This window comes from Lolium perenne, chromosome 6, assembly GCF_019359855.2.
Source record: "Lolium perenne isolate Kyuss_39 chromosome 6, Kyuss_2.0, whole genome shotgun sequence".
NCBI classification, from domain to species: domain Eukaryota; kingdom Viridiplantae; phylum Streptophyta; class Magnoliopsida; order Poales; family Poaceae; genus Lolium; species Lolium perenne.
The window spans coordinates 258,713,318-258,728,519 of NC_067249.2; the positions used below are offsets into that span (position 1 = coordinate 258,713,318).

Below are 15,202 nucleotides of genomic sequence, written 5' to 3' on the forward strand. Positions count from 1 at the left end.
GACGCCTCTCCATCGACCAACCATGTTTCCCCCATCCATGCGTGAGTAATTCTCCCGCTGTAGGCTGAAGGGGATGGTAGGGATTGCATGAGATTGGTCATGTAATAGCATAAGATTGTTAGGGCATAGTGCCTAGTGTCCGTAATTGGTACTTTTATGATATTGTTGCAACTTGTTATGCTTAATGCTTGTCACTAGGGCCCGAGTGCCATGATCTCAGATCTGAACATGTTATTGTTTCATGATGATATTCATTGTTTTATGATCTTACCTGCAAGTTGTAAGGCCCCAAAGTGACAGAAATTGGGACAACCGAAGGGGAAGGCGGTGATGTGAGGATCACATGTGTTCACGGAGTGTTAATGTTTTGCTCCGGTGCTCTATTAAAAGGAGTACCTTAATTTCCAGTAGATTCCCTAGAGGTCCGGCTGACACCGGCTGGTAGGACAAAAGATGTTGTGCAGGTTTCTCATTGCGAGCACGTACGACTAAATATGGAACACATGCCTATTGATTGATTAGTACTTGGACACCGTTTTATTATTATCTGCAAATGCCCTGCTTTGATTGTTACATGAGTTTCTCTCATCCATGCAACGCCCGTTTATCCATCCCTGTGCCTACAGTATTTTAATCCTGCTGTTTACTATAATCACTACTGCTATTTGTGTTACACTGCTGCTGATATTTCACTACTGCTACTGCTATAAAACTGTTACTACTGATAAACTCTTGCGAGCAAGTCTGTTTCCAGGTGCAGCTGAATTGACAACTCCGCTGTTAAGTCTTTCAAGTATTCTTTGGCTCCCCTTGTGTCGAATCAATAAATTGGGTTTTACTTCCCTCGAAGACTGTTGCGATCCCCTATACTTGTGGGTCATCACTTCCTCAGCCTCTAGCAGATCTACCATGAGCAGCGCCGGACGCGGCCAGGTTGCCGCGACTCCACCTCCACTTTCACCTCCCACTCCACCTCCTCCGGCCTCGAGCTCCTCCGAGGAGTTCGACTTCGAAGACAGCACGGGCGACCTCCTCGACCTGGTCAGGGACGCCGCGGCCCTGGCACTCGCGGCGCAGGAAGCAGAGGAGGAGCTAGCGGGCCACGCGGCGTTGGACGCCGAGCTGGAACAGCGCAGGCTCGCGGCCGCCGCTGCAGTAGAGGACTCCGACTCAGAGATATCTTGGTCCTCTGATGACCCTGATGCGCCGACGCCGAAGGAGAAGGCGGCGGAGCAGAGGGCACTCGTCGAGTCTTTCGAGACGCTCAAGGACGACTCCGCCAACGCGAGGCTAGAGCAGTGCCTGCAAGAGGACGCGACGGCGCACCGAGCCATAGCGGCCGCGCGTGAGGCGGCGGAGAAGCAGGCGGCGGAGCGACGCAACGACGGTGCCGGCCCGTCAGGAAGCAAGTAGTATAGGCCTATAGATCTACTTTGTATAGTTTTTATGCGTTTTTATGTACTACTTTGAATGTTTTTATCTATGTTGCAATTCAAAAAATGGGTCGCCTCGGTGGGAGCACACCTAGACGCAAACGGACAAGCGGACAAAATATGTCCGCGGGACGACGCAAACGGACGCTCACGATCACTTTTGGACGTCTGAAATGCGTCGCGCCGCTGGAGATCAAGGAAAAAAATAGCGCGCTATAACAAAATAGCGTGGGTCTAAAAATACGCTATTAGCATGCTATAGCGTGCTATTAATGCGAATAGCGTGCTATAGCGCCAAAATAGCGTAGCGTCAGCTCTCCAGATATGCTATAGTATGCTATTAGCGTTGGAATAGCGCGCTATTTTTTTCCATGCTGGAGATGCCCTAACGAATCAAAGTGCAAATGTAATATGTAATAAGAAGGCTGAGTAAAAGACATGTAATGGCTGGGGACAACGCAAACAACTATGTAACTGTTGAATAGATAAAAGTTTTGTTTTTCCGTGGGGCAACCTTTCTTATAAGTTGTTAAGAGTCAAACGAGTGGAAAAATATTCTAAAAATAAATCAAACCCTTATAGAATATAAAAATCAATAATATGGAAAGTCAAATAGCTTTATATAGTACTAAAATTGAATATGTAAATGGTTAAAGTTGTCTAAAGTGCAAACTAATAATTTTTGTAGAGCAATTATAACCCTTAAATGAAATATAAGGGCATCTCCAGCGGCGCGACGCATTTTAATATCCGCGAGCGTCCGTTTGCGTCGTGCTGCGGACGCAAAAATGACCGTTTTTGTCTGCGCGTCCGTTTGCGTCTGGGGTCTGCGGGGCGGCGTATTTAATTTTTTTTCTTTTTTTCCCTCTTCTTCATTTAAACATAGTTTCAAATATAACATTTTGAAACATGATTTTACACAAACTAACACATAGTTTAAAAGATGATTTACACAAACTAACACATAGTTTGAACCATGGTTGACACAAATATAAAATTTTAAAAAATAGAAGCCAGTTCTGTTGATTTCCGTATGTTCGCTGCCAAGAAAGAAAATTCAAGGGCACCCAGTCATCCAAACTGGAAAATCCAGCGGGAGAAGATGATGCCCTTGTTGGTTCTACCGATGAAGCGAACATCCAGAAACCTCGACTACTGGCTTCGTCTGGCCCGTAGCCAGATTCGATGCAAAGAAAGAACACTCAACGTTCTAACTATCGGTGTCGGAGCCGGAATCGTCGGTGTGGTAGTGCCTGCGGCAGGCTGTGTCGTCGAACACCTTGACGATCATCTCGCCATCCCCCTCGTAGACGAAGGTGAGCTGGCAGCCGGGCTCGAGGTCGAAGTCACGGGCGAACTTGTCCCACCCCGTGTGCAGGTACATCTTGCCCTGCCCGTCGAACAGGACCTCCACGGTCCAGCGGCAGAAGTTGCAGCTGGCCTCCCGTAGCTGCAAGTGCGCCGGCTCGACGCCGTCGACGAACTCGGCGAACTTATCCGGTAGCCGCTTGATGGCGAGTGGGTCGTCGTCGATGCGGAGGAGGAACTCGAAGCAACGCTCCTCCTGCGAGGACGAGGAGGGCGAAGGCGACGGCGAGCGTGGGGCCGTAGCTGCTCCACCACGGCGGCCCCTGCCCCGGCCACGGGGGCGCCCAGGGCCGCGGCCTCGACCGCCTCGCCGGCCACCAGGACCGGCCATGGACTTCCTCGCGGGCTTGGCTGCGTCGCAGGAACACCTAGGCGGCGCTACGGTCGAGCTTTGTGGCGGCTAGCTAGGGTTTCTTTGGAGGAGTGGGTGAGGAAGAAGAACGCGCGCCCCCTTTATATAGGCCGGCATCATGCGGTGGCCGCGGGACGCGTGGCGTCGCCATTAACCTGGTTGGTGGAGGTGGGCGGCCGCTCGGCAGCCGAGGCATCATCGCCATTAAAGTGGCGCAGTGTGCCGAAACGATGCAGCTTTGCAGTCGCTGTCGCGTTTGAGAAGACGACGCTCAGCCGAAGTCGCTGTCGAGCGGGCGGCCAAACGTCCGCCAGACACGAGCGGACGTTTCCGGACGTCCGCAGAGACGCATCGCTGGCGCATATTTGGGCCAGGTTTGCGCCTCCGCGAACGGCCCGGTCACTTTGCGTCGCCCCGCTGGAACAGGCCCCAGACGCATTTCCGGTCACGGCGGACGAAAACGGTCGCTGTGCGTCCGTTTGCGTCGCGCCGCTGGAGATGCCCTAAGGCAAATTCAATGGGAAGTACTATGTGACTACTATATAATATGAAGAAACACAAATATATCCATGCTTCATGTACAATCAATGAATCAGTGAAAATACGATCAAAAAAATCACAAAAGTGAATACTAAAATATTGTAGAGTATAGCTGTTGGAATTGCAATTTATCAGCAGTATGGTGGCAGTGTCAACAATTTTACAAAAGTAAATTGAGGGGGAAAAAAATCTGAAAATGTACAATTTGACAAACTAAAGTTGTCGTGCACCACTCACACCCACAGCAGACCCAAATCTCTCATCACCTCTCTTTGTGTTCACCCACGACAACGAGCACCACCTGCCCGGAGCTTCCCCTCCTCTGCCCGGAGCGGCGGCCGTCCAGAGCGACCGAACTCCCCACCCTATCCGCTCCCCCCCCCCCCCCCCCCCCCTCCCCGGCGACGGGCCCTCCTCTCCTCCATGTCCCTGCCGCTCGGCCACGCTGGAGATCGACGGAAATCGAAACACACACCCTCTCCCCGCCATGGCGTATCCGTCCCGCTTCTCCTCCACACGAAGACATCGTCCGACTCCGACACTTCCTCTCCTCGCCGTGCGGTCCCTGGCCTCTTCCCCGCGCCGCACACATGAGGAGGCGTCCTCACCCTAAGTGCTACAGCAAGCTTGGTAAGATTTCCGAGCTCCCAACCTGATTGTGCATTTGCCGGTAGCTAATTAAATAGCAAGAAGCATGAATGATTTATCAAACTTACCCGAGGCCAAATCGATACGTCCATCTGCTCCACTAATTTTGCCGCTGTAGCTGTTTGCATAGGTCGTACGTGGTTTGTCTGCCCTGTTTATTGGCTGGGAGCTAGAGGGATATTTGGGCAGGGGAGAATGGTGCGGACGGATTTGTTGTTAACCAAATCAATGGGTCGTTCACATGCAATTTGTTAGGAAAGTAATAAATACGTGCACGAGGGATTCGCGAATTGTTACTCACTATCCAAGTGTACTCTGAATGCAGTTTAAGTTTCAAACTTTATGTTTGTTTTTTGACTATGGGTAGCTACTGGGACTACTAAACATAGTGGTATAGTGCATACATTCCGATTATAATTACCGTGTCACCTCTTTTGCTACTTAATTATTACCAGGCGTAGTATTTTCCATACAGACATTGCATTTCCTAAATCCATAGAGTTTTCTCTTGGTTTAGCCCAACTACCTTCTCAGGTTACATATGCATTTCTCTATTGACTAAAAGATAAGCACTTATCACTAATATTATTTCGTAAATGGATTGCATGTTTCTTTACATAGAAATCGCGTAGATTAACCTTTACCATATGGGGTGATTTGACGATCGAAACCGGATGCTATTTTATCGAACCCTACATATCTGACAATACTCCTGGTTCTGTCTCATTGCATTGGTTCTAACATTAATCTAGGTTCCACTTTATTGCATGAGACATGGAGTTTAAAAGTAGATATTTTTCTATGTGTAAACAGTGACGTTTAGAAACTTTTAATATCTAATAGTCATGCTTATATCCGTACTTGTCGAAAATTGTCCCAAGATCTTGTAGAACACGCACTTGCTGCACATAGATGTGAATGCTGAGTGGCTTTAATTTACTCATGGATGGGTTATTTCTTGCTCTAAGGTCTTTGGGTGACGAGCAATTCTGCATCACACACCAGTTAATTCAGTTTGTTTGCATATAATGAATTGTTATATATGCACTTGATGACATGCAGAAGCAGAATTTCAGAGAGGGCGCTGTGGATGGCCGAGCAAGGCGGCGGCCGCCAAGTACGTCAAGGTCTTCTATTGATGCACCTATTCTGTCGAAACTTCCCAACGGATTGCAACTGATTCCTTTTAAAGTACTGGTACGATCTTTCTAAGAAGCTTGCAACACCTCTCTTCTTAAACTTACATGGACTATGTAGTTGATTTTCCTCTAATACGTTGTATCATGCTCATTGTTGAGAATTTAATGCCAAATAATTTCTTTTTCGCCAATCCAAATTGCTAAGAGTCGCTGAGATCAAGTTGCTAAGGCCAATCCAAATTGTGGTGGCAGTTCAGCCATCTGGAAGCCCACACCTCTGATTAGGTATACCTCTCCGATCCGTAGCTCGTTGTTGAACTGACATGCTTGCTGCCCATATGCTATTGCATCCATTTTATTCCCTGTCAAAAAGAATTAGGCAAGTTAGTATTTGGAAACTTTATTTGTTGGTGGGATCCTTGAGCCCTATGATGGATAAATAAAGCAATGCTTCTGTCGTAAGATGGATAGGTAAAACCCTACCATAGTCAAAGAACTGATGTCACGAATAATAAGAATCATGTGACATTAGCACTAACCACTGGTTGTTTTCTACTCTACAGCCTAGTTACATCAGCATTATTGGGCACCAACAAGTACAGTTTCGACAGGGTATTTATGTACTGCATTGTCTTTGCTAGAAAAATTTGGAGTGGTGACAACACATGCGAACACAGATCCGGGCAAGGTCTCATTGTAATGAAGTAAGGAACACTCACAGCTATGTCGGCGAGGATGCCACGGTATATAACCTCTCCAGTCCTTGTCTCTCTGATTCGAGCAGAAAAATTCTTGTTGTTATTTTCCATGATCTGTTAAACAAGTGCAACATTTCTGCTTCTCCAAATCTGACATCACCGCTATATATAAAGGAGAAACATGAGAAAATGTATATGTTTTAGCTAGTGAGAAAATATACTCTCATGCAGGAAGGAATCGAGGTTGCCTGTTGATTGGATAAGACCAGACGGCGGGAACGTAGTAATCTGTTGGTATGAACAATCCAAAAGGTGGTGGAAACTGAGAAATCTGGAACCCCACCCTTTTGAAAAAGTACACCTCACCAACATGAAGCTCATTGTTGCAATGTTCTGCTAGCTGCCGATATGCTATCGCCTCCATCTTGTCTCCCTGTAAATTGCAAAATATGACACTTATGAAAATATAGCCAGATACCAATCTATCTCTTGACCTCTTCTTTAGTACACCAACCTTTTTACCGATACTCATATATGCATGCAATACCATTAAGTACCACACATTCCCGTGAATACCTAGTTTCCAGCATGATCTCTTGCCATGCAATGTCTCCTTAATACATTGGCACATAATGAAATTGTATTCTCATTTTCCTGTAAACATAGCATGTCCCTTGCCATGCCATAATGATGCTTAGTATACAGTGTTAAAATTTGATTTGGGTTTTGCTGAATGAGGAACTAAATTTGTATGAGAACATAAATGCCAGTGCGAAGCTGACTTCTATTATGTGTCAGTAGTTATTTGTATCGTGTCTGGTGCAGGAATGGACTTGCCATTGTTTTTCTTTTAATCTTTAATACGGAGTATCTGATGTATACCATTCTAACCTTGAATCCTATCAGGTTGTAATCATGATGAACCATTTCTGGCCTTTGTATTGCTCTGCACCTTTGCAGTATGGGATTGAAAGAATAGATGCATTTCTGTTAAACAATCATACTGTACTATTTATTGAAAATAACCTAATTGTGAAAATTGTACTATATGTGTACGAACCTGGACCAGTTAAATAATTATGGGAACCTGGACCAGTCAAATAATTATGGCAACCTGGATCAGTCAAATAATTATGGGAACCTAAACTAAAATCATTTTATGTCCATGGACCCGACCTGTAATTTACTTATTTTTTATTCTCATTTTCCTGTAAACATAGCATGCCCCTTGCCATGCCATGTTTCCAGGCACGCCACTAAAATTATCTGAAGAACAACAGTACGATACTGGCCCTTGGGTCTGCTGTATTTGCATTTTCTTTACAACTTTTGAATTATCCTAACAATTGAATTCAGTACTTCGTTAAAGATTTTCTTTTCATTCCTGAACTTCATTTAGTCCAAGCTTGGGCGCTGCTATGCTGCTTTGCTCCTGCCTCCCTGACAACTCATGGTCCTTATTTTCATCCTATTTTCAGGAATGTCTACTGGACTGCTTTAATTCTATGATGAAATGCTCCTACCTCCTAACGAATTGAAAGAAACACATGCAGGTAATGTATGCATGCAAGGAGTATTTACATAGCATATTTTGTTGCATGCAATGATATTTGACATGTCAAGGACCATGAACATGCACACAAAAGTGTTGATCTGGTACTATCCTGTTACCGCGCTTCAGACTTTCTGATGAAAAAACTCTATTATTTTGTGGTATATCTGAAGACCAACATGATCTTCTACTATACTGACCTAAAGCGCGCATACCCGAAAGTAGACATCACCTACTTTCTTAATACTTCCTCAATACCTGAAAATTTTGAAGTTTGAATTTACAACAAAAGTATCTTATTTAGTATTGTTATCCCTGATACTAAACGAATTAGTCAACTAGGAGAAATGTTAGGATGATTCTGGTACTTTTCTAAGCTGTAGCTCCAGGATTCAAGCTTTTACATAGCTAAACTCATCTTACAGAGGTGTTCCAAGTTAAGAAAATTGTAAGGTACCAATAATGCATTAGAGGACTCACATTTCTGTCAGCTAGGATGGCGCGGTAAATAAGAACTCCCAGCCGAGTCACTTTAATTCGCGCGGTCACAATTTTCGCGATCGTCACCCAACCATGGCTGGGAAATGAGAGGAACACATGTAGCAGTCAAACTAACAAGTGGAATCTTTACAAGGGGGGATTCCAGCCGAAGCGAGGGTACGGCCTTGGTGCCATAATCCTCTTCGAGCAGGCGCGTCCGAGGCCGCTGTACTGCCATGGTAACTCCGTAGGTTGAGGATTGCTTGCATAAAATATTCTGCTAAGTTCTGGCCCGGGTCTTCCCTGCTTTTGTACATGTTTCTTGATTTCTTGATTGCATCCTGGGCGCAATTCACGTCCTCATTAACCTTGATTCCATTTTTGTGTTGAAATTACATACCTTCTGGGGCGTGATTACATACCTTCCGGGGAGAGTATATTTGATGTAATTGTGGGGAAGGTCAGACCCAAAACGACATCCCCTTGGTTTATTTCGCAAATACCGAGGGACATATAACGCAACAGTTTGCTGCAGACGTTTCTAGACGTTGGATGACCATCTGACGGCCCGGACAACAACCAATTCCTGGCCCAAAATCCGCCGTCGTGCCCCAATCTGTATGGAATCGGCAATATAAACAGAATGCGTCTGCAAATCCACCTAACCAAATTTTAGATTTGATTGGATTTCGAGATTGGATTTGGATTTCAATGATTCGAGGCAGCGGGCCGCCCTTCGCACGAGGAGGAAGCAGCGGCAACGGCCGCCCTCCGTACCATGGCCACAACCGGCCGCCGCTAGGATCTTTCAATCCGCCCTCGAGGTACACGCCGCCGGCGCAGAATGTGTACATTCGTCGGGCGCCTCCTCCGTCGCCCCAGCCCCCAGCTCCGGCTTCGGCTCCGGCTCCTGCCGCGGCCGCTTCGTACAACCGGGCGCCAAGATCTTCTGGCGGGTATGTTCGTCGAGCGCCTCCTCCACCGCCCCCGCCCCCAGCTCCGGCTCCGACCGCGCCACCGGCGCCGTCCCCTGCCCCGCCCTCGGCGCCGCCACCCCCATCAAGATCTTCTCGCGTGTATGTTCGTCGGGCGCCTCCTTCACCGCCCCTGCCCCCAGTGCCACCTCCTGCCGCGACCCCAGCACTGCCTCCTGCCGCGGCCCCAGCTCCGGCCCCTGCCACGCCCCCAGCACCGCCTCCTGCCACGGCCCCAGCTCCGGCCCCTGCCGCGCCCCCGGCGCCGGCCCCTGCCGCGGCCCCAGCTCCGGCCCCTGGCGCGCCCCCAGCGCCGGCCCCTGCCGCGCCCCCAGGGCCGCCTCCTGCCGCTGCACCCCCGGCACCGCCTCCTGCCGCGCCCCCAACGCCCCCTCCCACTCCACCCGTGTGCAAAAGATGCCGACCTACTCGTCATCAAGAAACGCAATGTCCCAAGTTGCCGTGCTTCCGGTGTCAAGGAACAGGCCACATTGAGAGCGTGTGTACCACACCAAAAGGAGCGGTCTGCTACATCTGCTGCGACGTTGGACACTACGCCAAGAACTGCTCCAACACCATGATCGGATCGAGATGCATCATCTGTGGCGGAGCAGGCCATGGCGATCCACACAATCCGAAACACGCACGCCGGGTGCATGATTAATCCCAACCTTGCAGCAGGTATTATAGAATTTTTGATTGATCTGTGTTGTTCTACCTTCGATTTGCTGTTATCCTCGATTTTCCTGATTTTATAGTCTTAGTTACGTGGCTGTTTTTGCTGGGTGGATCTCCCACTCCCGGTGAATTTTCTATGTTATACAAATATTCTTCATGAATCTCGATTTCTTTCAATGAAAAACCAAGAATTGTCTGAAAATATGGATCTTTAACAAGCGATTGATTCTTGAACTACAGGCTGAGCTGGTTGAGGAGCTTGATGCCGTCGACGATCTGGCCGCTGCTGGCTGAGTGGAAGGAGGCGCTGTAGAAGGAGCCAAAGCCATCCTCGCTGAACTTGAGCCTGCTGCTCAGGCCATTGTTGGCTCTGTCGAGCTCCTACAGCCCTGAACACCCTCAGCCACACCGGGGCCGGCAACTTGGCGCTCGCTGATCCTAATGATGGTTCCCTTTCCTTCCCATTGTTGCTTCTCTTTCTAAATTGATTCGTTGATCCTTCACAAATGCATCTATCGGGTGATTGGTTGTTGTTTATTTTTAGTGGTTCTTGGTTAGTTAGTTATAGCTATAAAGAATTAAAAAGGCATCAGTATGTAGTACAAGCAGCACATCTCAAATTGGTGAATTCTCCCCAGCGCCAACAATGCAACAACCACTAATAGTACGAGTGTTGGGAGAATGAACTGCCCAATATCCCCTTTAGTTATTTAACTACCGAGAATGAATGGCCAGTATCCCACTCAATTATTAGCTATCTATTGGCATCTTATATTGTTATTTTGGATGTAGTGGCTGATACAGCTCATCAGTTCAGAGCTCTCCCTGCAAGCTATGTGTGCAAGATACTCATATACCTGTCGTCGTGCATGCAATTCTAGATACACCTATTGGTACTGCATACACTGTGGCCTTTGGCTATGGATGCAGAATGTAGAGAGCATATACTTGCATGTCATTGCTCTCTTATTGCTGTTGTTGTCTCAGTCTTCATTTGATTTTTGTCTTCCCAGTAGATTTCCAGATTATGCCGCCTCTTCTATCGACTGTCAGGTAGCAGACCTCTGATTTGGTCACTTTTATACATGAATAAATATACAACCAGCTCAAATTACTGATTGTTTCTCCCATGGGAATTCAAATTATTGCAAACAATATATGGCTTCTTCCTCCTGACTTCCTTATAATCCAGTATTACATATGGCGTCATATGTTTACATAATCAGCATGACGTCCCTTTACAATTGCATAATTATGTTTCGAAGAAAGTGCGACCAAACTCTTATTTGTCACTCTTTTTGAAGAAATTAGTTTTAGAGCTGATCATCATAAAATACCAGAGGCTGAAAACTGCGCCAAAATAAAATAAAACACTCAGCCAAGTGCTCAGGCTTTTCCTGGGACACAATGTTCCATTTTAAGAAGCCATTTTGACAAACAAGCCAAACATTGCACAAAAGGCACTTTTACAAAGTGAGCACACCGCATTCTTGCATGTGCAACTAATGGATCTTTATAAGAATAGGAAAACTATACTAAGTTGGACACATGCTTTAAATTTCTGAAACCTGCAAGAAATTTATTGTTGTATAAGTTAGTGACAGAAAAGTTAGCTACCTTCTATATAAATTGAAAATTCAGCTTTGGTCGATGTTCTAGGGAAATACAGTGGAGGCCTATGTGCGAACCAACCAGGCAACCACATAGATCAATTCAGAGAGCAAATGAAGAAAGGTTCTATCTTTCCATTCCAGATGTTCATTAATCAGTCTTTACATTCCAGATGTGGTTCCGATGTTCGTCAATCGTCATCCCTGAAGCATGGAAAAAGTACAAACCAACAGACTTTTTGATAGTTAATTGTTCAAGGTGTTCTTTTAGTAGTAACGGTAAATGTAATATAATATTATATGAGCATAAAGTTTCCGAATGGCAGAAAGCTGAAGTAAGATTAGGTGACTATATATATTTATATGCCAAGTGGATTTGATGAAGCTACTATATTATTAATTGCTTCTGTATGATTTTAGCAAATGGCACTCTGTGAGGTAATTTGATATACTGTCTGAGTTGGGAGATCCCTTTCCCGCACTGAAATACTAGCAGCTCATCCGTATTTCCATAGATGCAGAACAATGCCAATAAAAGATCTTTTGTTCTATGCCTAACAATCACCCTACCGTGTGTGGCACATAGGGAGGAACCTGAACCTGCAATAACAGATTCTTTGATGAGAATGTTTAATGATTTTCATCTTCTTATATCGGGAACCTGACACTTTTCTCATGGCCAGATCTATGTTGTTTTCTCAAAGTCTGATACTACTTACAAGGTACATCGTATATTCAAGGCAGTGGTTGCCTATCTGTACAAATACTTACTGCATCCTACACATGCACGTTCGTTTGTTTCCATCCTTATGTTTTCTAATATATACATATGATGTGTATCTTCATGTAATTTGCTGCATTGTTTCCATGGTGCATTTGAGCGCGGGCATGTGACGGTTCATGCCATTTTTCGGCTATGAGTTATCTGTAGAATGTGCAATGAAACGTATGTAAAATGTATACCTTACACTGAAGTTTTATGTATACCTTATACTGAAGTTTTCTTTCCTGTAGTTAATTTTTCCTCCATATGTTCAGCTGTCCGAACTTTTGTAATGGCGGTCATTTTTTTCAATAAAGAAAATTATAGCAGTTTTTGTTTTTGTATTATCATTTATCAATAATATGTGGTTAATTTCAGTACCAAGTGATGGTAGCTGTGCTATTCATCTGCTGTCTCTTTTTTCCATTAATATACTGACTTTACATTGTTCCACAATTTCTGAAACTGATATATCCTACTAGTAGGCTTTGGCGCGGCGGCACGCCGCGCCCGTGGCTGCATTCTTTTGCGTTTTGTAAATCCACTAAGTATCCATATTTGGCCGTTTGCTCTAAATGGCGCAGATGTTCGGTATATATATTGAATCATCCAAGTATTTTTTTTGGGGGAAACTGTGTCGACAAATTATCACGAGAGAGGCGGAAAAACCGCCGCGCCCGTGTCGGCGTTGGTTTGCCTTTTTTTTCTCGAAATTCACTAAATATCCGCATTTGGCAGCTTGCTATAAATGCCGCGAATATTCGGTGAACATATTAAATTGCCAACCTTCTTTTTCGTGCGAAGTTTCTTCGAAAAATTACCGTGGGAGGGGGAAAAACCGACGCGGCCGTGGCGGCATTTTTTTTATTTTAAAAGCACTAAATATCCGCATTTGTCCGTTTGCTCTAAATGGCGCGAATGTTAAAAAAATATCTTAAATTGTCGAACTTTATTTTTTATGCGAAGTTGCGTCAAAAAATTACAGCGCGGGAGGAAAAAAATTGGTACTGGAACTATTCACTCTACTATCACGACACTGTTCATTAGGGATTGTTTTCATAGTGACCGGTACTGTTCACAGAGTACTGTGCATCCACCGGTACTGTTCACGGGTACTGTTCATCGCAGGGTACTGTTCATAGATTTTTCCTGTAGCATCCTGCCAACGTGTCTTGGTCTGATTGGCCAAAAAATGTGCATGAACAGTGCAAAACGACATGGAATTGCTCCCAGCGCATCAAAACATCCATCTTTTATATAGTGTATATGTATAATAATGTCAACCTACTCTGTGAACTATGTAATCACACTAATCAATTATCCCATGTATGACATGCCAGCATCGCAGTCAGCCAAGGGGCGCGGCGTGCCGCCGCACAACAAAGCAAGTTGGAGAGGGAACTAATGGTGAGAACTTACTCTGCCAGTTCTTTTTGTCTTATCATTTGGATATTTGGATTTTATACCATTTCAAATCTGTCTTCCTTTTCAATGAAATGAAACGCAAATTCTTTTTCATTTTCTCTAAGAAAAAAACATAGTTTATTCTCCAACGCCAAACAGATAAGTTAATTGGTTAGCTATCTTACTCTCCGAACTCTAAAATACAAGGTATGCAAATAGTGATATATGTAAGCTGCACTTCAGCCTAGGAGAGGTTGTAACATATTGATCCTTTTTATTAGGGCATCCCATATAACATGTTATATCTTTGCATAGTAACGCGTGAATTGTTTTGCGTAGGATAATGAGTGGCTAATCCACATCGCTGCAGTGCAAAGAGTGGAAGGCATGCTAGATGACGTTAGGCCCCCTCTTTTACCCTCCATTGCAGAAGACACTTCAAAGGAAATTATGTTTTCAGTAATTTTGTAGTTACGTTTCCTAAATTATGCTCAGCTTTGCTCAGTAATCTTGTAGTTACATTTCTTCTCTGAATTATGTTTTCAGGAATTTTATAGTTATGTTTCTTCAGGAATAAATGGGGACAGACTGAAATGCACTACTGTATCAATATATGCACTTTTGCAATTCTGACAGATATCTGGAAGTTGTATGACAATCTCATTTTCCAGAGAAGACAATGGTGAAGTTTGAACTGCATTTGTATCCTCCAATCCGTTACAATACACTTTGGTACCCCGCATGAATTTCTTGGGGGGCCATGAGCTCAACTGACATGCATTACCTGATTCACCGGCCTGGTGGGGCGGCATAGAGCAGAGTTGCACGAAACTGGAGCTTTTCCTAGACCGCGAGCAGGTGGGCATGGAGAAATGCAGGAATGTCCTAAGCGCAGTAGTGCTCATGGCAGAGCACCTCAATCCAGCTTTGTTCTGGACAGAGAAATTGGCTCCGCAGAGTGTATGCACGAGCGCAAAATTGCTATCGGCTGACATTTCTGAACACTGGTTCGTGACGATGTCAACGGCAGGGTTAAAGAGGCGAAGCCCCTGGGTTACAGATGCGCTGCCCCTGTGCGGAGGATGATTGTGCTTGAGCGTGAGCTTTCTGCGACACTGTTTATTGCTGCCCATGGCGAACTACTTCCACATTAAATAATCGGAGTATGGTGTGTCAGCCATAGTCCCAGGTCTAACACCTGTATATGTGTACATGTATAATACATAAGTTTTGCAGTGTATTTTAGATGCAATTAAAAAGGAATATACCTCATGCATTGCATTTGTTTCATCGTGTTTACTCTTCATCTTTTTTGTTATTGTTGTACACACTTATCACATTTACTATGAAACTTAATTGGATATTTTGATGCTATTAATTAATTAATCTAACTGTTTTTATGCGAAATATTTTTTGCACACCATTGCAACGCAGCATGGTCCTAGGTCCTTCAACCCACAGGCCACGCTGATCCTTCAACCCACGGGCGCGGTGTGCGCCGCGCCGCAAACTTCCTAGTTGTTTTAATGTGCTATAGCTGATCTTCGCCATCCGCTTTCCTTG

At 45.2% G+C, this 15,202-nt stretch overlaps 1 long non-coding RNA gene across 1 annotated transcript; it reads left to right on the forward strand.

Moving 5' to 3' along the window:
* Positions 1-3,925: 3,925 nt before the first annotated feature.
* On the forward strand, positions 3,926-14,955 carry LOC127305326 (uncharacterized). Its single transcript, XR_011746199.1, has 8 exons — positions 3,926-4,323; positions 5,404-5,538; positions 5,686-5,765; positions 6,122-6,223; positions 7,657-7,731; positions 11,522-12,418; positions 13,576-13,642; positions 13,979-14,955. It is a non-coding gene; the product is annotated as an uncharacterized lncRNA (long non-coding RNA).
* The last annotated feature ends 247 nt before the right edge of the window (positions 14,956-15,202 follow it).